This window comes from Stenella coeruleoalba, assembly GCF_951394435.1.
Source record: "Stenella coeruleoalba genome assembly, contig: scaffold_68, whole genome shotgun sequence".
NCBI lineage: Eukaryota > Metazoa > Chordata > Mammalia > Artiodactyla > Delphinidae > Stenella > Stenella coeruleoalba.
Genome location: NW_027645870.1, coordinates 57,682 through 80,782, shown reverse-complemented (window position 1 = coordinate 80,782; position 23,101 = coordinate 57,682). Strand labels below are relative to the sequence as shown.

Here is a 23,101-nt window from a genome sequence, read left to right as displayed (position 1 = left end):
TTCACAAACCTGCAGAGTTATAAATGACAGCTATCGTCCAAAAATAGACTGAAGTAAGGCTGCCAAGAGGACTTGAAAGCGGGGCAGAATTGCAGGAAACCGATTTCAGGAGGTAGACTGGAATTGCATTGAAAGCATAGGAAAAGAGGCAGAACGTCCACAATGATGCACTTGGCCAAAAAGGGCGTATGCGTTTTTTCCTGAATATATTCAGGGAAAAACGCATACGCCCTTTTTGGCCAACCAAGCAAGCTTGCAAAGGAAATCTGCACTACAATGAAGTCTCACTTCCCCCCGGTCAAAAGGGCCATCTGAAAAAAGTGTAAAATCCAGAAAGGCAACAGGCCATTGAGAACTGGGAGCCTTGTTATGCTGATGGGCGGGATGTAAATTGCCAACAGACACTTGGGAGAAGTGTATGGTGTTTCCTGAAACATCTAAAAAACAAAGCAACAGAGCCTAGGGCACTTCCACTTATGGTCCTATAGCTTAGGGAAATTAAAATCAAAAAGACACAGCCACCCCAAAGTTTGGAACGGCTCTGTTTACAAGAACCTCGTTTACAGTACAAGTTCAACATCGCAGAAAGTGAAAAATGGATAAAGAAGTTGTGGTATTCACTTACAAAGCAATATCACTCAGCAATGAAATCTATGTCATCAGGCCCTTAGCATCGCAATGAGTGGATTCAGGTATGATGATTCTAACTGAAATAAGTCACACAGAAAAAGAAACATCATAAGATATCACTAATACACGGAATGTAAACTTGCCTACACAGGAACTGAATTACAGAACAGAACAGGGTCTCAAATTTAGAAAACCAACTTATGCTTGCTTAAGGGTAAAGGTGAGTTGGGGTGCTGCATAAAACCAGAGATTGAAATGAGCACAGATAAAGTTCCTTAAGCCAAATATGGAATAGACAAGAGCTACTCCTTGCTCAACGAAATGGACACAACACCCCATATTAAACGCCTAAGAATGTTCCTGACTAGTAAGTATCTTAAAACCTATGGATTGCTATGTCTCCAAAAGAGAATCAAGCATGTGTACAGGGGCATAAACGCAGCAGTGATAGGATTGGAGAGGTTCGGTGAGCAAATGAAGACCCTTTGAAGTCATATTGCATGGTACCCATTACACGGGTCTTAACTCTCCAGGTTTAAGGTATTCTTCCTTCAGCTAAAACATGCATGTGGAACCCAAGTATGATCAACCACGTGAACGGGAGACGTGTTCAAATATGTCTCAGTTTTCGTACCCTGGTACTCGGGTGCAACATTCCAGACGCTTTACTAACACTCTCCCCACTTGGAGAGTCAGCGCCTTTAACCTCCTGTTTGACCCAGTTTGCAATTTCTGCGGAAGATGAACAGGAATAGCGAGAACCAATGAGAGGCTAGCTGGAGGTGTCTGGACGGGCAAATTTAACTCTCATTTCCCACCAGGAAGAGGAAATAACCAAAGGCTCAGCGTGCCGTGCCGGAACCAGATTAGGGCCTGAAGCCATCCTGCGGTGTTGCGGCCAGGTCACAAGAAAGCGAGTTGAAGAAAGGAGCTCAGGGGCACTGTAATTCACAAACCTGCAGAGTTATAAATGACAGCTATCGTCCAAAAATAGACTGAAGTAAGGCTGCCAAGAGGACTTGAAAGCGGGGCAGAATTGCAGGAAACTGATTTCAGGAGGTAGACTGGAATTGCATTGAAAGCATAGGAAAAGAGGCAGAACGTCCACAATGATGCACTTGGCCAAAAAGGGCGTATGCGTTTTTTCCTGAATATATTCAGGAAAAAACGCATACGCCCTTTTTGTCCAACCAAGCAAGCTTGCAAAGGAAATCTGCACTACAATGAAGTCTCACTTCCCCCCGGTCAAAAGGGCCATCTGAAAAAAGTGTAAAATCCAGAAAGGCAGGACAGGCCATGGAGAACTGGGAGCCTTGTTATGCTGATGGGCGGGATGTAAATTGCCAAGAACCACTCGGGAGAAGTGTATGGTGTTTCCTGAAACATCTAAAAAACAAAGCAACAGAGCCTAGGGCACTGCCACTTATGGTCCTATAGCTTAGGGAAATTAAAATCAAAAAGACACAGCCACCCCAAAGTTTGGAACGGCTCTGTTTACAAGAACCTCGTTTACAGTACAAGTTCAACATTGCAGAAAGTGAAAAATGGATAAAGAAGTTGTGGTATTTACTTACAAAGCAATATCACTCAGCAATGAAATCTGTGTCATCAGGCCCGTAGCAGCACAATGAGTGGATTCAGGTATGATGATTCTAACTGAAGTAAGTCACACAGAAAAAGAAACATCATAAGATATCAGTAATACACGGAATGTAAACTTGGCTACACAGGAACTGAATTACAGAACAGAATAGGGACTCAAATTTAGAAAACCAACTTATGCTTGCTTAAGGGTAAAGGTGAGTTGGGTTGCTGCATAAAACCAGAGATTGAAATGAGCACAGATAAAGTTCCTTAAGTCAAATATGGAATAGACAAGAGCTACTCCTTGCTCAACGAAATGGACTCAACACCGCATATTAAACGCCTAAGAATGTACCTGACTAGTAAGTATCTTAAAAACCTATGGATTGCTATGTCTCCGAAAGAGAATCAAGCATGTGTACAGGGGCATAAACGCAACAGTGATAGGATTGGAGAGGTTCGGTGAGCAAATGAAGACCCTTTGAAGTCATATTGCATGGTACCCATTACACGGGTCTTAACTCTCCAGGTTTAAGGTATTCTTCCTTCAGCTAAAACATGCATGTGGAACCCAAGTATGATCAACCATGTGAACGGGAGACGTGTTCAAATATGTCTCAGTTTTCCTCCCCTGGTACTCGGGTGCAACATTCCAGACGCTTTACTAACACTCTCCCCACTTGGAGAGTCAGTGCCTTTAACCTCCTGTTTGGCCCAGTTTGCAATTTCTGCGGAAGATGAACAGGAATAGCGAGAACCAATGAGAGGCTAGCTGGAGGTGTCTGGACGGGCAAATTTAACTCTCATTTCCCACCAGGAAGAGGAAATAACCAAAGGCTCAGCGTGCCGTGCCGGAACCAGATTAGGGCCTGAAGCCATCCTGCGGTGTTGCGGCCAGGTCACAAGAGAGCGAGTTGAAGAAAGGAGCTCAGGGGCACTGTAATTCACAAACCTGCAGAGTTATAAATGACAGCTATCGTCCAAAAATAGACTGAAGTAAGGCTGCCAAGAGGACTTGAAAGCGGGGCAGAATTGCAGGAAACCGATTTCAGGAGGTAGACTGGAATTGCATTGAAAGCATAGGAAAAGAGGCAGAACGTCCACAATGATGCACTTGGCCAAAAAGGGCGTATGCGTTTTTTCCTGAATATATTCAGGGAAAAACGCATACGCCCTTTTTGGCCAACCAAGCAAGCTTGCAAAGGAAATCTGCACTACAATGAAGTCTCACTTCCCCCCGGTCAAAAGGGCCATCTGAAAAAAGTGTAAAATCCAGAAAGGCAACAGGCCATTGAGAACTGGGAGCCTTGTTATGCTGATGGGCGGGATGTAAATTGCCAACAGACACTTGGGAGAAGTGTATGGTGTTTCCTGAAACATCTAAAAAACAAAGCAACAGAGCCTAGGGCACTTCCACTTATGGTCGTATAGCTTAGGGAAATTAAAATCAAAAAGACACAGCCACCCCAAAGTTTGGAACGGCTCTGTTTACAAGAACCTCGTTTACAGTACAAGTTCAACATCGCAGAAAGTGAAAAATGGATAAAGAAGTTGTGGTATTCACTTACAAAGCAATATCACTCAGCAATGAAATCTATGTCATCAGGCCCTTAGCATCGCAATGAGTGGATTCAGGTATGATGATTCTAACTGAAATAAGTCACACAGAAAAAGAAACATCATAAGATATCACTAATACACGGAATGTAAACTTGCCTACACAGGAACTGAATTACAGAACAGAACAGGGTCTCAAATTTAGAAAACCAACTTATGCTTGCTTAAGGGTAAAGGTGAGTTGGGGTGCTGCATAAAACCAGAGATTGAAATGAGCACAGATAAAGTTCCTTAAGCCAAATATGGAATAGACAAGAGCTACTCCTTGCTCAACGAAATGGACACAACACCCCATATTAAACGCCTAAGAATGTTCCTGACTAGTAAGTATCTTAAAACCTATGGATTGCTATGTCTCCAAAAGAGAATCAAGCATGTGTACAGGGGCATAAACGCAGCAGTGATAGGATTGGAGAGGTTCGGTGAGCAAATGAAGACCCTTTGAAGTCATATTGCATGGTACCCATTCCACGGGTTTCAACTACCCAGGTTTAAGGTATTCTTCCTTCAGCTAAAACATGCATGTGGAACCTAGAGTATGATCAACCATGTGATCGGGAGACGTGTTCAAATATGTCTCAGTTTTCGTACCCTGGTACTTGGGTGCAACATTCCAGACGCTTTACTAACACTCTCCCGACTTGGAGAGTCAGTCCCTTTAACCTCCTGTTTGGCCCAGTTTGCAATTTCTGCGGAAGATGAACAGGAATAGCGAGAACCAATGAGAGGCTAGCTGGAGGTGTCTGGACGGGCAAATTTAACTCTCATTTCCCACCAGGAAGAGGAATTAACCAAAGGCTCAGCGTGCCGTGCCGGAACCAGATTAGGTCCTGAAGCCAATCTGCAGTGTTGCGGCCAGGTCACAAGAAAGCGAGTTGAAGAAAGGAGCTCAGGGGCACTGTAATTCACAAACCTGCAGAGTTATAAATGACAGCTATCGTCCAAAAATAGACTGAAGTAAGGCTGCCAAGAGGACTTGAAAGCGGGGCAGAATTGCAGGAAACCGATTTCAGGAGGTAGACTGGAATTGCATTGAAAGCATAGGAAAAGAGGCAGAACGTCCACAATGATGCACTTGGCCAAAAAGGGCGTATGCGTTTTTTCCTGAATATATTCAGGAAAAAACGCATACGCCCTTTTTGGCCAACCAAGCAAGCTTGCAAAGGAAATCTGCACTACAATGAAGTCTCACTTCCCCCCGGTCAAAAGGGCCATCTGAAAAAAGTGTAAAATCCAGAAAGGCAGGACAGGCCATGGAGAACTGGGAGCCTTGTTATGCTGATGGGCGGGATGTAAATTGCCAACAACCACTCGGGAGAAGTGTATGGTGTTTCCTGAAACATCTAAAAAACAAAGCAACAGAGCCTAGGGCACTTCCACTTATGGTACTATAGCTTAGGGAAATTAAAATCAAAAAGACACAGCCACCCCAAAGTTTGGAACGGCTCTGTTTACAAGAACCTCGTTTACAGTACAAGTTCAACATCGCAGAAAGTGAAAAATGGATAAAGAACTTGTGGTACTTACGTACAATGCAGTATCACTCAGCAATGAAATCTATGTCATCAGGCCCGTAGCAGCATAATGAGTAGATTCAGGTACGATGATTCTAACTGAAATAAGTCACACAGAAAAAGAAACATCATAAGATATCAGTAATACACGGAATGTAAACTTGGCTACACAGGAACTGAATTCCTAAACAGAACAGGGTCTCAAATTTAGAAAACCAACTTATGCTTGCTTAAGGGTAAAGGTGAGTTGCAGTGCTGCATAAAACCAGAGATTGAAATGAGCACAGATAAAGTTCCTTAAGCCAAATATGGAATAGACAAGAGCTACTCCTTGCTCAACGAAATGGACTCAACACCGCATATTAAACGCCTAAGAATGTACCTGACTAGTAAGTATCTTAAAACCTATGGATTGCTATGTCTCCAAAAGAGAATCAAGCATGTGTACAGGGGCATAAACGCAGCAGTGATAGGATTGGAGAGGTTCGGTGAGCAAATGAAGACCCTTTGAAGTCATTTTGCATGGTACCCATTCCACGGGTTTCAACTACCCAGGTTTTAGGTATTCTTCCTTCAGCTAAAACATGCATGTGGAACCCAAGTATGATCAACCATGTGAACGGGAGACGTGTTCAAATATGTCTCAGTTTTCCTCCCCTAGTACTCGGGTGCAACATTCCAGACGCTTTACTAACACTCTCCCCACTTGGAGAGTCAGCTCCTTTAACCTCCTGTTTGGCCCAGTTTGCAATTTCTGCGGAAGATGAACAGGAATAGCGAGAACCAATGAGAGGCTAGCTGGAGGTGTCTGGACGGGCAAATTTAACTCTCATTTCCCACCAGGAAGAGGAAATAACCAAAGGCTCAGCGTGCCGTACCGGAACCAGATTAGGGCCTGAAGCCATCCTGCGGTGTTGCGGCCAGCTCAAAAGAAAGCGAGTTGAACAAAGGAGCTCAGGGGCACTGTAATTCACAAACCTGCAGAGTTATAAATGACAGCTATCGTCCAAAAATAGACTGAAGTAAGGCTGCCAAGAGGACTTGAAAGCGGGGCAGAATTGCAGGAAACCGATTTCAGGAGGTAGACTGGAATTGCATTGAAAGCATAGGAAAAGAGGCAGAACGTCCACAATGATGCACTTGGCCAAAAAGGGCGTATGCGTTTTTTCCTGAATATATTCAGGAAAAAACGCATACGCCCTTTTTGGCCAACCAAGCAAGCTTGCAAAGGAAATCTGCACTACAATGAAGTCTCACTTCCCCCCGGTCAAAAGGGCCATCTGAAAAAACTGTAAAATCCAGAAAGGCAGGACAGGCCATGGAGAACTGGGAGCCTTGTTATGCTGATGGGCGGGATGTAAATTGCCAACAACCACTCGGGAGAAGTGTATGGTGTTTCCTGAAACATCTAAAAAACAAAGCAACAGAACCTAGGGCACTTCCACTTATGGTCCTATAGCTTAGGGAAATTAAAATCAAAAAGACACAGCCACCCCAAAGTTTGGAACGGCTCTGTTTACAAGAACCTCGTTTACAGTACAAGTTCAACATCGCAGAAAGTGAAAAATGGATAAAGAAGTTGTGGTATTTACTTACAAAGCAATATCACTCAGCAATGAAATCTGTGTCATCAGGCCCTTAGCAGCACAATGAGTGGATTCAGGTATGATGATTCTAACTGAAGTAAGTCACACAGAAAAAGAAACATCATAAGATATCAGTAATACACGGAATGTAAACTTGGCTACACAGGAACTGAATTACAGAACAGAACAGGGTCTCAAATTTAGAAAACCAACTTATGCTTGCTTAAGGGTAAAGTTGAGTTGGGGTGCTGCATAAAACCAGAGATTGAAATGAGCACAGATAAAATTCCTTAAGTCAAATATGGAATAGACAAGAGCTACTCCTTGCTCAACGAAATGGACTCAACACCGCATATTAAACGCCTAAGAATGTACCTGACTAGTAAGTATCTTAAAAACCTATGGATTGCTATGTCTCCGAAAGAGAATCAAGCATGTGTACAGGGGCATAAACGCAGCAGTGATAGGATTGGAGAGGTTCGGTGAGCAAATGAAGACCCTTTGAAGTCATATTGCATGGTACCCATTCCACGGGTTTCAACTCTCCAGGTTTAAGGTATTCTTCCTTCAGCTAAAACATGCATGTGGAACCCAAGTATGATCAACCATGTGAACGGGAGACGTGTTCAAATATGTCTCAGTTTTCCTCCCCTGGTACTCGGGTGCAACATTCCAGACGCTTTACTAACACTCTCCCCACTTGGAGAGTCAGTGCCTTTAACCTCCTGTTTGGCCCAGTTTGCAATTTCTGCGGAAGATGAACAGGAATAGCGAGAACCAATGAGAGGCTAGCTGGAGGTGTCTGGACGGGCAAATTTAACTCTCATTTCCCAACAGGAAGAGGAAATAACCAAAGGCTCAGCGTGCCGTGCCGGAACCAGATTAGGGCCTGAAGCCATCCTGCGGTGTTGCGGCCAGGTCACAAGAAAGCGAGTTGAAGAAAGGAGCTCAGGGGCACTGTAATTCACAAACCTGCAGAGTTATAAATGACAGCTATCGTCCAAAAATAGACTGAAGTAAGGCTGCCAAGAGGACTTGAAAGCGGGGCAGAATTGCAGGAAACCGATTTCAGGAGGTAGACTGGAATTGCATTGAAAGCATAGGAAAAGAGGCAGAACGTCCACAATGATGCACTTGGCCAAAAAGGGCGTATGCGTTTTTTCCTGAATATATTCAGGAAAAAACGCATACGCCCTTTTTGGCCAACCAAGCAAGCTTGCAAAGGAAATCTGCACTACAATGAAGTCTCACTTCCCCCCGGTCAAAAGGGCCATCTGAAAAAAGTGTAAAATCCAGAAAGGCAGGACAGGCCATGGAGAACTGGGAGCCTTGTTATGCTGATGGGCGGGATGTAAATTGCCAACAACCACTCGGGAGAAGTGTATGGTGTTTCCTGAAACATCTAAAAAACAAAGCAACAGAACTAGGGCACTTCCACTTATGGTACTATAGCTTAGGGAAATTAAAATCAAAAAGACACAGCCACCCCAAAGTTTGGAACGGCTCTGTTTACAAGAACCTCGTTTACAGTACAAGTTCAACATCGCAGAAAGTGAAAAATGGATAAAGAACTTGTGGTACTTACGTACAATGCAGTATCACTCAGCAATGAAATCTATGTCATCAGGCCCGTAGCAGCATAATGAGTAGATTCAGGTACGATGATTCTAACTGAAATAAGTCACACAGAAAAAGAAACATCATAAGATATCAGTAATACACGGAATGTAAACTTGGCTACACAGGAACTGAATTCCTAAACAGAACAGGGTCTCAAATTTAGAAAACCAACTTATGCTTGCTTAAGGGTAAAGGTGAGTTGGGTTGCTGCATAAAACCAGAGATTGAAATGAGCACAGATAAAGTTCCTTAAGCCAAATATGGAATAGACAAGAGCTACTCCTTGCTCAACGAAATGGACTCAACACCGCATATTAAACGCCTAAGAATGTACCTGACTAGTAAGTATCTTAAAACCTATGGATTGCTATGTCTCCAAAAGAGAATCAAGCATGTGTACAGGGGCATAAACGCAGCAGTGATAGGATTGGAGAGGTTCGGTGAGCAAATGAAGACCCTTTGAAGTCATATTGCATGGTACCCATTCCACGGGTTTCAACTACCCAGGTTTTAGGTATTCTTCCTTCAGCTAAAACATGCATGTGGAACCCAAGTATGATCAACCATGTGAACGGGAGACGTGTTCAAATATGTCTCAGTTTTCCTCCCCTAGTACTCGGGTGCAACATTCCAGACGCTTTACTAACACTCTCCCCACTTGGAGAGTCAGCGCCTTTAACCTCCTGTTTGGCCCAGTTTGCAATTTCTGCGGAAGATGAACAGGAATAGCGAGAACCAATGAGAGGCTAGCTGGAGGTGTCTGGACGGGCAAATTTAACTCTCATTTCCCACCAGGAAGAGGAAATAACCAAAGGCTCAGCGTGCCGTACCGGAACCAGATTAGGGCCTGAAGCCATCCTGCGGTGTTGCGGCCAGCTCAAAAGAAAGCGAGTTGAACAAAGGAGCTCAGGGGCACTGTAATTCACAAACCTGCAGAGTTATAAATGACAGCTATCGTCCAAAAATATACTGAAGTAAGGCTGCCAAGAGGACTTGAAAGCGGGGCAGAATTGCAGGAAACCGATTTCAGGAGGTAGACTGGAATTGCATTGAAAGCATAGGAAAAGAGGCAGAACGTCCACAATGATGCACCTGGCCAAAAAGGGCGTATGCGTTTTTTCCTGAATATATTCAGGAAAAAACGCATACGCCCTTTTTGGCCAACCAAGCAAGCTTGCAAAGGAAATCTGCACTACAATGAAGTCTCACTTCCCCCCGGTCAAAAGGGCCATCTGAAAAAACTGTAAAATCCAGAAAGGCAGGACAGGCCATGGAGAACTGGGAGCCTTGTTATGCTGATGGGCGGGATGTAAATTGCCAACAACCACTCGGGAGAAGTGTATGGTGTTTCCTGAAACATCTAAAAAACAAAGCAACAGAACCTAGGGCACTTCCACTTATGGTCCTATAGCTTAGGGAAATTAAAATCAAAAAGACACAGCCACCCCAAAGTTTGGAACGGCTCTGTTTACAAGAACCTCGTTTACAGTACAAGTTCAACATCGCAGAAAGTGAAAAATGGATAAAGAAGTTGTGGTATTTACTTACAAAGCAATATCACTCAGCAATGAAATCTGTGTCATCAGGCCCTTAGCAGCACAATGAGTGGATTCAGGTATGATGATTCTAACTGAAGTAAGTCACACAGAAAAAGAAACATCATAAGATATCAGTAATACACGGAATGTAAACTTGGCTACACAGGAACTGAATTACAGAACAGAACAGGGTCTCAAATTTAGAAAACCAACTTATGCTTGCTTAAGGGTAAAGGTGAGTTGGGGTGCTGCATAAAACCAGAGATTGAAATGAGCACAGATAAAATTCCTTAAGTCAAATATGGAATAGACAAGAGCTACTCCTTGCTCAACGAAATGGACTCAACACCGCATATTAAACGCCTAAGAATGTACCTGACTAGTAAGTATCTTAAAAACCTATGGATTGCTATGTCTCCGAAAGAGAATCAAGCATGTGTACAGGGGCATAAACGCAGCAGTGATAGGATTGGAGAGGTTCGGTGAGCAAATGAAGACCCTTTGAAGTCATATTGCATGGTACCCATTCCACGGGTTTCAACTCTCCAGGTTTAAGGTATTCTTCCTTCAGCTAAAACATGCATGTGGAACCCAAGTATGATCAACCATGTGAACGGGAGACGTGTTCAAATATGTCTCAGTTTTCCTCCCCTGGTACTCGGGTGCAACATTCCAGACGCTTTACTAACACTCTCCCCACTTGGAGAGTCAGCGCCTTTAACCTCCTGTTTGGCCCAGTTTGCAATTTCTGCGGAAGATGAACAGGAATAGCGAGAACCAATGAGAGGCTAGCTGGAGGTGTCTGGACGGGCAAATTTAACTCTCATTTCCCACCAGGAAGAGGAAATAACCAAAGGCTCAGTGTGCCGACCGGAACCAGATTAGGGCCTGAAGCCATCCTGCGGTGTTGCGGCCAGGTCACAAGAAAGCGAGTTGAACAAAGGAGCTCAGGGGCACTGTAATTCACAAACCTGCAGAGTTATAAATGACAGCTATCGTCCAAAAATAGACTGAAGTAAGGCTGCCAAGAGGATTTGAAAGCGGGGCAGAATTGCAGGAAACCGATTTCAGGAGGTAGACTGGAATTGCATTGAAAGCATAGGAAAAGAGGCAGAACGTCCACAATGATGCACTTGGCCAAAAAGGGCGTATGCGTTTTTTCCTGAATATATTCAGGAAAAAACGCATACGCACTTTTTGGCCAACCAAGCAAGCTTGCAAAGGAAATCTGCACTACAATGAAGTCTCACTTCCCCCCGGTCAAAAGGGCCATCTGAAAAAAGTGTAAAATCCAGAAAGGCAGGACAGGCCATGGAGAACTGGGAGCCTTCTTATGCTGATGGGCGGGATGTAAATTGCCAACAACCACTCGGGAGAAGTGTATGGTGTTTCCTGAAACATCTAAAAAACAAAGCAACAGAACCTAGGGCACTTCCACTTATGGTCCTATAGCTTAGGGAAATTAAAATCAATAAGACACAGCCACCCCAAAGTTTGGGACGCCTCTGTTTACAAGAACCTCGTTTACAGTACAGGTTCAACATCGCAGAAAGTGAAAAATGGATAAAGAACTTGTGGTACTTACGTACAATGCAGTATCACTCAGCAATGAAATCTGTGTCATCAGGCCCGTAGCAGCACAATGAGTGGATTCAGGTATGATGATTCTAACTGAAGTAAGTCACACAGAAAAAGAAACATCATAAGATATCAGTAATACACGGAATGTAAACTTGGCTACACAGGACCTGAATTACAGAACAGAACAGGGACTCAAATTTAGAAAACCAACTTATGCTTGCTTAAGGGGAAAGGTGAGTTGGGGTGCTGCATAAAACCAGAGATTGAAATGAGCACAGATAAAGTTCCTTAAGTCAAATATGGAATAGACAAGAGCTACTCCTTGCTCTACGAAATGGACTCAACACCGCATATTAAACGCCTAAGAATGTACCTGACTAGTAAGTATCTTAAAAACCTATGGATTGCTATGTCTCCGAAAGAGAATCAAGCATGTGTACAGGGGCATAAACGCAGCAGTGATAGGATTGGAGAGGTTCGGTGAGCAAATGAAGACCCTTTGAAGTCATATTGCATGGTACCCATTACACGGGTTTCAACTACCCAGGTTTAAGGTATTCTTCCTTCAGCTAAATCATGCATGTGGAACCCAAGTATGATCAACCATGTGAACGGGAGACGTGTTCAAATATGTCTCAGTTTTCCTCCCCTGGTACTCGGGTGCAACATTCCAGACGCTTTACTAACACTCTCCCCACTTGGAGAGTCAGCGCCTTTAACCTCCTGTTTGGCCCCGTTTGCAATTTCTGCGGAAGATGAACAGGAATAGTGAGAACCAATGAGAGGCTAGCTGGAGGTGTCTGGACGGGCAAATTTAACTCTCATTTCCCACCAGGAAAAGGAAATAACCAAAGGCTCAGCGTGCCGTGCCGGAACCAGATTAGGGCCTGAAGCCATCCTGTGGTGTTGCGGCCAGGTCACAAGAAAGGAAGTTGAAGAAAGGAGCTCAGGGGCACTGTAATGCACAAACCTGCAGAGTTATAAATGACAGCTATCGTCCAAAAATAGACTGAAGTAAGGCTGCCAAGAGGACTTGAAAGCGGGGCAGAATTGCAGGAAACCGATTTCAGGAGGTAGACTGGAATTGCATTGAAAGCATAGGAAAAGAGGCAGAACGTCCACAATGATGCACTTGGCCAAAAAGGGCGTATGCGTTTTTTCCTGAATATATTCAGGAAAAAACGCATACGCCCTTTTTGGCCAACCAAGCAAGCTTGCAAAGGAAATCTGCACTACAATGAAGTCTCACTTCCCCCCGGTCAAAAGGGCCATCTGAAAAAAGTGTAAAATCCAGAAAGGCAGGACAGGCCATGGAGAACTGGGAGCCTTGTTATGCTGATGGGCGGGATGTAAAATGCCAACAACCACTCGGGAGAAGTGTATGGTGTTTCCTGAAACATCTAAAAAACAAAGCAACAGAACCTAGGGCACTTCCACTTATGGTCCTATAGCTTAGGGAAATTAAAATCAAAAAGACACAGCCACCCCAAAGTTTGGAACGGCTCCGTTTACAAGAACCTCGTTTACAGTACAAGTTCAACATCGCAGAAAGTGAAAAATGGATAAAGAAGTTGTGGTATTTACTTACAAAGCAATATCACTCAGCAATGAAATCTGTGTCATCAGGCCCTTAGCAGCACAATGAGTGGATTCAGGTATGATGATTCTAAGTGAAGTAAGTCACACAGAAAAAGAAACATCATAAGATATCAGTAATACACGGAATGTAAACTTGGCTACACAGGAACTGAATTACAGAACAGAACAGGGTCTCAAATTTAGAAAACCAACTTATGCTTGCTTAAGGGTAAAGGTGAGGTGGGGTGCTGCATAAAACCAGAGATTGAAATGAGCACAGATAAAGTTCCTTAAGCCAAATATGGAATAGACAAGAGCTACTCCTTGCTCAACGAAATGGACTCAACACCGCATATTAAACGCCTAAGAATGTACCTGACTAGTAAGTATCTTCAAACCTATGGATTGCTATGTCTCCGAAAGAGAATCAAGCATGTGTACAGGGGCATAAACGCAGCAGTGATAGGATTGGAGAGGTTCGGTGAGCAAATGAAGACCCTTTGAAGTCATATTGCATGGTACCCATTCCAAGGGTTTCAACTACCCAGGTTTTAGGTATTCTTCCTTCAGCTAAAACATGCATGTGGAACCCAAGTATGATCAACCATGTGAACGGGAGACGTGTTCAAATATGTCTCAGTTTTCCTCCCCTGGTACTCGGGTGCAACATTCCAGACGCTTTACTAACACTCTCCCCACTTGGAGAGTCAGCGCCTTTAACCTCCTGTTTGGCCCAGTTTGCAATTTCTGCGGAAGATGAACAGGAATAGCGAGAACCAATGAGAGGCTAGCTGGAGGTGTCTGGACGGGCAAATTTAACTCTCATTTCCCACCAGGAAGAGGAAATAACCAAAGGCTCAGTGTGCCGACCGGAACCAGATTAGGGCCTGAAGCCATCCTGCGGTGTTGCGGCCAGGTCACAAGAAAGCGAGTTGAACAAAGGAGCTCAGGGGCACTGTAATTCACAAACCTGCAGAGTTATAAATGACAGCTATCGTCCAAAAATAGACTGAAGTAAGGCTGCCAAGAGGACTTGAAAGCGGGGCAGAATTGCAGGAAACCGATTTCAGGAGGTAGACTGGAATTGCATTGAAAGCATAGGAAAAGAGGCAGAACGTCCACAATGATGCACTTGGCCAAAAAGGGCGTATGCGTTTTTTCCTGAATATATTCAGGAAAAAACGCATACGCACTTTTTGGCCAACCAAGCAAGCTTGCAAAGGAAATCTGCACTACAATGAAGTCTCACTTCCCCCCGGTCAAAAGGGCCATCTGAAAAAAGTGTAAAATCCAGAAAGGCTGGACAGGCCATGGAGAACTGGGAGCCTTGTTATGCTGATGGGCGGGATGTAAATTGCCAACAACCACTCGGGAGAAGTGTATGGTGTTTCCTGAAACATCTAAAAAACAAAGCAACAGAACCTAGGGCACTTCCACTTATGGTCCTATAGCTTAGGGAAATTAAAATCAATAAGACACAGCCACCCCAAAGTTTGGGACGCCTCTGTTTACAAGAACCTCGTTTACAGTACAAGTTCAACATCGCAGAAAGTGAAAAATGGATAAAGAAGTTGTGGTATTTACTTACAAAGCAATATCACTCAGCAATGAAATCTGTGTCATCAGGCCCGTAGCAGCACAATGAGTGGATTCAGGTATGATGATTCTAACTGAAGTAAGTCACACAGAAAAAGAAACATCATAAGATATCAGTAATACACGGAATGTAAACTTGGCTACACAGGAACTGAATTACAGAACAGAACAGGGACTCAAATTTAGAAAACCAACTTATGCTTGCTTAAGGGGAAAGGTGAGTTGGGGTGCTGCATAAAACCAGAGATTGAAATGAGCACAGATAAAGTTCCTTAAGTCAAATATGGAATAGACAAGAGCTACTCCTTGCTCTACGAAATGGACTCAACACCGCATATTAAACGCCTAAGAATGTACCTGACTAGTAAGTATCTTAAAAACCTATGGATTGCTATGTCTCCGAAAGAGAATCAAGCATGTGTACAGGGGCATAAACGCAGCAGTGATAGGATTGGAGAGGTTCGGTGAGCAAATGAAGACCCTTTGAAGTCATATTGCATGGTACCCATTACACGGGTTTCAACTACCCAGGTTTAAGGTATTCTTCCTTCAGCTAAAACATGCATGTGGAACCCAAGTATGATCAACCATGTGAACGGGAGACGTGTTCAAATATGTCTCAGTTTTCCTCCCCTGGTACTCGGGTGCAACATTCCAGACGCTTTACTAACACTCTCCCCACTTGGAGAGTCAGCGCCTTTAACCTCCTGTTTGGCCCAGTTTGCAATTTCTGCGGAAGATGAACAGGAATAGTGAGAACCAATGAGAGGCTAGCTGGAGGTGTCTGGACGGGCAAATTTAACTCTCATTTCCCACCAGGAAAAGGAAATAACCAAAGGCTCAGCGTGCCGTGCCGGAACCAGATTAGGGCCTGAAGCCATCATGTGGTGTTGCGGCCAGGTCACAAGAAAGGAAGTTGAAGAAAGGAGCTCAGGGGCACTGTAATGCACAAACCTGCAGAGTTATAAATGACAGCTATCGTCCAAAAATAGACTGAAGTAAGGCTGCCAAGAGGACTTGAAAGCGGGGCAGAATTGCAGGAAACCGATTTCAGGAGGTAGACTGGAATTGCATTGAAAGCATAGGAAAAGAGGCAGAACGTCCACAATGATGCACTTGGCCAAAAAGGGCGTATGCGTTTTTTCCTGAATATATTCAGGAAAAAACGCATACGCCCTTTTTGGCCAACCAAGCAAGCTTGCAAAGGAAATCTGCACTACAATGAAGTCTCACTTCCCCCCGGTCAAAAGGGCCATCTGAAAAAAGTGTAAAATCCAGAAAGGCAGGACAGGCCATGGAGAACTGGGAGCCTTGTTATGCTGATGGGCGGGATGTAAAATGCCAACAACCACTCGGGAGAAGTGTATGGTGTTTCCTGAAACATCTAAAAAACAAAGCAACAGAACCTAGGGCACTTCCACTTATGGTCCTATAGCTTAGGGAAATTAAAATCAAAAAGACACAGCCACCCCAAAGTTTGGAACGGCTCCGTTTACAAGAACCTCGTTTACAGTACAAGTTCAACATCGCAGAAAGTGAAAAATGGATAAAGAAGTTGTGGTATTTACTTACAAAGCAATATCACTCAGCAATGAAATCTGTGTCATCAGGCCCTTAGCAGCACAATGAGTGGATTAAGGTATGATGATTCTAAGTGAAGTAAGTCACACAGAAAAAGAAACATCATAAGATATCAATAATACACGGAATGGAAACTTGGCTACACAGGAACTGAATTACAGAACAGAACAGGGTCTCAAATTTAGAAAACCAACTTATGCTTGCTTAAGGGTAAAGGTGAGGTGGGGTGCTGCATAAAACCAGAGATTGAAATGAGCACAGATAAAGTTCCTTAAGCCAAATATGGAATAGACAAGAGCTACTCCTTGCTCAACGAAATGGACTCAACACCGCATATTAAACGCCTAAGAATGTACCTGACTAGTAAGTATCTTAAAACCTATGGATTGCTATGTCTCCGAAAGAGAATCAAGCATGTGTACAGGGGCATAAACGCAGCAGTGATAGGATTGGAGAGGTTCGGTGAGCAAATGAAGACCCTTTGAAGTCATATTGCATGGTACCCATTCCACGGGTTTCAACTACCCAGGTTTTAGGTATTCTTCCTTCAGCTAAAACATGCATGTGGAACCCAAGTATGATCAACCATGTGAACGGGAGACGTGTTCAAATATGTCTCAGTTTTCCTCCCCTGGTACTCGGGTGCAACATTCCAGACGCTTTACTAACACTCTCCCCACTTGGAGAGTCAGCGCCTTTAACCTCCTGTTTGGCCCAGTTTGCAATTTCTGCGGAAGATGAACAGGAATAGCGAGAACCAATGAGAGGCTAGCTGGAGGTGTCTGGACGGGCAAATTTAACTCTCATTTCCCACCAGGAAGAGGAAATAACCAAAGGCTCAGCGTGCCGTACCGGAACCAGATTAGGGCCTGAAGATATCCTGCAGTGTTGCGGCCAGGTCACAAGAAAGCGAGTTGAAGAAAGGAGCTCAGGGGCACTGTAATTCACAAACCTGCAGAGTTATAAATGACAGCTATCATCCAAAAATAGACTGAAGTAAGGCTGCCAAGAGGACTTGAAAGCGGGGCAGAATTGCAGGAAACCGATTTCAGGAGGTAGACTGGAATTGCACTGAAAGCATAGGAAAAGAGGCAGAACGTCCACAATGATGCACTTGGCCAAAAAGGGCGTATGCGTTTTTTCCTGAATATATTCAGGAAAAAACGCATACGCCCTTTTTGGCCAACCAAGCAAGCTTGCAAAGGAAATCTGCACTACAATGAAGTCTCACTTCCCCCCGGTCAAAAGGGCCATCTGAAAAAAGTGTAAAATCCAGAAAGGCAGGACAGGCCATGGAGAACTGGGAGCCTTGTTATGCTGATGGGCGGGATGTAAATTGCCAACAGACACTCGGGAGAAGTGTATGGTGTTTCCTGAAACATCTAAAAAACAAAGCAACAGAGCCTAGGGCACTGCCACTTATGGTCCTATAGCTTAGGGAAATTAAAATCAAAAAGACACAGCCACCCCAAAGTTTGGAACGGCTCTGTTTACAAGAACCTCGTTTACAGTACAAGTTCAACATCGCAGAAAGTGAAAAATGGATAAAGAAGTTGTGGTATTTACTTACAAAGCAATATCACTCAGCAATGAAATCTGTGTCATCAGGCCCTTAGCAGCACAATGAGTGGATTCAGGTACGATGATTCTAACTGAAATAAGTCACACAGAAAAAGAAACATCATAAGATATCACTAATACACGGAATGTAAACTTGGCTACACAGGAACTGAATTCCAAAACAGAACAGGTTCTCAAATTTAGAAAACCAACTTATGCTTGCTGAAGGGTAAAGGTGAGTTGGGGTGCTGCATAAAACCAGAGATTGAAATGAGCACAGATAAAGTTCTTTAAGCCAAATATGAAATAGACAAGAGCTACTCCTTGCTCAACGAAATGGACTCAACACCCCATATTAAACACCTAAGAATGTACCTGACTAGTAAGTATCTTAAAACCTATGGATTGCTATGTCTCCAAAAGAGAATCAAGCGTGTGTACAGGGGAATAAACGCAGCAGTGATAGGATTGGAGAGGTTCGGTGAGCAAATGAAGACCCTTTGAAGTCATATTGCATGGTACCCATTCCACGGGTCTCAACTCTCCATGTTTAAGGTATTCTTCCTTCAGCTAAAACATGCATGTGGAACCCAGAGTATGATCAACCATGTGAACGGGAGACGTGTTCAAATATGTCTCAGTTTTCCTCCCCTGGTACTCGGGTGCAACATTCCAGACGCTTTACTAACACTCTCCCGACTTGGAGAGTCAGTCCCTTTAACCTCCTGTTTGGCCCAGTTTGCAATTTCTGCGGAAGATGAACAGGAATAGCGAGAACCAATGAGAGGCTAGCTGGAGGTGTCTGGACGGGCAAATTTAACTCTCATTTCCCACCAGGAAGAGGAAATAACCAAAGGCTCAGCGTGCCGTACCGGAACCAGATTAGGGCCTGAAGCCATCCTGCGGTGTTGCGGCCAGCTCAAAAGAAAGCGAGTTGAAGAAAGGAGCCCAGGGGCACTGTAATTCACAAACCTGCAGAGTTATAAATGACAGTTATCGTCCAAAAATACACTGAAGTAAGGCTGCCAAGAGGACTTGAAAGCGGGGCAGAATTGCAGGAAACCGATTTCAGGAGGTAGACTGGAATTGCATTGAAAGCATAGGAAAAGAGGCAGAACGTCCACAATGATGCACTTGGCCAAAAAGGGCGTATGCGTTTTTTCCTGAATATATTCAGGAAAAAACGCATACGCCCTTTTTGGCCAACCAAGCAAGCTTGCAAAGGAAATCTGCACTACAATGAAGTCTCACTTCCCCCCGGTCAAAAGGGCCATCTGAAAAAAGTGTAAAATCCAGAAAGGCAGGACAGGCCATGGAGAACTGGGAGCCTTGTTATGCTGATGGGCGGGATGTAAATTGCCAACAGACACTCGGGAGAAGTGTATGGTGTTTCCTGAAACATCTAAAAAACAAAGCAACAGAGCCTAGGGCACTGCCACTTATGGTCCTATAGCTTAGGGAAATTAAAATCAAAAAGACACAGCCACCCCAAAGTTTGGAACGGCTCTGTTTACAAGAACCTCGTTTACAGTACAAGTTCAACATCGCAGAAAGTGAAAAATGGATAAAGAAGTTGTGGTATTTACTTACAAAGCAATATCACTCAACAATGAAATCTATGTCATCAGGCCCTTAGCATCACAATGAGTGGATTCAGGTATGATGATTCTAACTGAAATAAGTCACACAGAAAAAGAAACATCATAAGATATCAGTAATACACGGAATGTAAACTTGGCTACACAGGAACTGAATTACAGAACAGAACAGAGTCTCAAATTTAGAAAACCAACTTATGCTTGCTTAAGGGGAAAGGTGAGTTGGGGTGCTACATAAAACCAGAGATTGAAATGAGCACAGATAAAGTTCCTTAAGTCAAATATGGAATAGACAAGAGCTACTCCTTGCTCAACGAAATGGACTCAACACCGCATATTAAACGCCTAAGAATGTACCTGACTAGTAAGTATCGTAAAACCTATGGATTGCTATGTCTCCAAAAGAGAATCAAGCATGTGAACAGGGGCATAAACGCAGCAGTGATAGGATTGGAGAGGTTCGGTGAGCAAATGAAGACCCTTTGAAGTCATATTGCATGGTACCCATTACACGGGTCTCAACTCTCCAGGTTTAAGGTATTCTTCCTTCAGCTAAAACATGCATGTGGAACCCAAGTATGATCAACCATGTGAACGGGAGACGTGTTCAAATATGTCTCAGTTTTCCTCCCCTGGTACTCGGGTGCAACATTCCAGACGCTTTACTAACACTCTCCCCACTTGGAGAGTCAGCGCCTTTAACCTCCTGTTTGGCCCAGTTTGCAATTTCTGCGGAAGATGAACAGGAATAGCGAGAACCAATGAGAGGCTAGCTGGAGGTGTCTGGACGGGCAAATTTAACTCTCATTTCCCACCAGGAACAGGAAATAACCAAAGGCTCAGCGTGCAGTACCGGAACCAGATTAGGGCCTGAAGCCATCCTGCGGTGTTGCGGCCAGGTCACAAGAAAGCAAGTTGAAGAAAGGAGCTCAGGGGCACTGTAATTCACAAACCTGCAGAGTTATAAATGACAGCTATCGTCCAAAAATAGACTGAAGTAAGGCTGCCAAGAGGACTTGAAAGCGGGGCAGAATTGCAGGAAACCGATTTCAGGAGGTAGACTGGAATTGCACTGAAAGCATAGGAAAAGAGGCAGAACGTCCACAATGATGCACTTGGCCAAAAAGGGCGTATGCGTTTTTTCCTGAATATATTCAGGAAAAAACGCATACGCCCTTTTTGGCCAACCAAGCAAGCTTGCAAAGGAAATCTGCACTACAATGAAGTCTCACTTCCCCCCGGTCAAAAGGGCCATCTGAAAAAAGTGTAAAATCCAGAAAGGCAGGACAGGCCATGGAGAACTGGGAGCCTTGTTAATCTGATGGGCGGGATGTAAATTGCCAACAACCAGTCGGGAGAAGTATATGGTGTTTCCTGAAACATCTAAAAAACAAAGCAACAGAACCTAGGGCACTTCCACTTATGGTCCTATAGCTTAGGGAAATTAAAATCAAAAAGACACAGCCACCCCAAAGTTTAGAACGGCTCTGTTTACAAGAACCTCGTTTACAGTACAAGTTCAACATCGCAGAAAGTGAAAAATGGATAAAGAAGTTGTGGTATTTACTTACAAAGCAATATCACTCAGCAATGAAATCTATGTCATCAGGCCCTTAGCAGCACAATGAGTGGATTCAGGTATGATGATTCTAACTGAAATAAGTCACACAGAAAAAGAAACATCATAAGATATCACTAATACACGGAATGTAAACTTGGCTACACAGGAACTGAATTCCAAAACAGAACAGGGTCTCAAATTTAGAAAACCAACTTATGCTTGCTTAAGTGTAAAGGTGAGTTGGGGTGCTGCATAAAACCAGAGATTGAAATGAGCACAGATAAAGTTCCTTAAGTCAAATATGGAATAGACAAGAGCTACTCCTTGCTCAACGAAATGGACTCAACACCGCATATTAAACGCCTAAGAATGTACCTGACTAGTAAGTATCTTAAAACCTATGGATTGCTATGTCTCCGAAAGAGAATCAAGCATGTGTACAGGGGCATAAACGCAGCAGTGATAGGATTGGAGAGGTTCGGTGAGCAAATGAAGACCCTTTGAAGTCATATTGCATGGTACCCATTCCACGGGTTTCAACTACCCAGGTTTAAGGTATTCTTCCTTCAGCTAAAACATGCATGTGGAACCTAGAGTATGATCAACCATGTGATTGGGAGACGTGTTCAAATATGTCTCAGTTTTCCTCCCCTGGTACTCGGGTACAACATTCCAGACGCTTTACTAACACTCTCCCCACTTGGAGAGTCAGTCCCTTTAACCTCCTGTTTGGCCCAGTTTGCAATTTCTGCGGAAGATGAACAGGAATAGCGAGAACCAATGAGAGGCTAGCTGGAGGTGTCTGGACGGGCAAATTTAACTCTCATTTCCCACCAGGAACAGGAAATAACCAAAGGCTCAGCGTGCCGTACCGGAACCAGATTAGGGCCTGAAGCCATCCTGCGGTGTTGCGGCCAGCTCAAAACAAAGCGAGTTGAACAAAGGAGCTCAGGGGCACTGTAATTCACAAACCTGCAGAGTTATAAATGACAGCTATCGTCCAAAAATAGACTGAAGTAAGGCTGCCAAGAGGACTTGAAAGCGGGGCAGAATTGCAGGAAACCGATTTCAGGAGGTAGACTGGAATTGCATTGAAAGCATAGGAAAAGAGGCAGAACGTCCACAATGATGCACTTGGCCAAAAAGGGCGTATGCGTTTTTTCCTGAATATATTCAGGAAAAAACGCATACGCCCTTTTTGGCCAACCAAGCAAGCTTGCAAAGGAAATCTGCACTACAATGAAGTCTCACTTTCCCCCGGTCAAAAGGGCCATCTGAAAAAAGTGTAAAATCCAGAAAGGCAGGACAGGCCATGGAGAACTGGGAGCCTTGTTATGCTGATGGGCGGGATGTAAATTTCCAACAACCACTCGGGAGAAGTGTATGGTGTTTCCTGAAATATCTAAAAAACAAAGCAACAGAACCTAGGGCACTTCCACTTATGGTCCTATAGCTTAGGGAAATTAAAATCAAAAAGACACAGCCACCCCAAAGTTTGGAACGGCTCTGTTTACAAGAACCTCGTTTACAGTACAAGTTCAACATCGCAGAAAGTGAAAAATGGATAAAGAAGTTGTGGTATTTACTTACAAAGCAATATCACTCAGCAATGAAATCTGTGTCATCAGGCCCGTAGCAGCACAATGAGTGGATTCAGGTATGATGATTCTAACTGAAATAAGTCACACAGAAAAGAAACATCATAAGATATCAGTAATACACAGAATGTAAACTTGGCTACACAGGAACTGAATTACAGAACAGAACAGGGTCTCAAATTTAGAAAACCAACATATGCTTGCTTAAGGGGAAAGGTGAGTTGGGGTGCTGCATAAAACCAGAGATTGAAATGAGCACAGATAAAGTTCCTTAAGTCAAATATGGAATAGACAAGAGCTACTCCTTGCTCAACGAAATGGACTCAACACCGCATATTAAACGCCTAAGAATGTACCTG

General features: G+C 43.8%; 1 long non-coding RNA gene across 1 annotated transcript in view; it reads right to left on the bottom strand.

The window, feature by feature from the left end:
• The window catches only part of LOC307181502, an 851,838-nt gene extending 838,493 nt beyond the window's left edge, over window positions 1-13,345 (bottom strand). The window contains exon 1 of the long non-coding RNA XR_013826928.1: window positions 13,255-13,345. This is a non-coding gene — a long non-coding RNA (uncharacterized lncRNA). The remainder of the gene's footprint in view (window positions 1-13,254) is intronic.
• Between the last annotated feature and the right edge of the window lie 9,756 nt (window positions 13,346-23,101).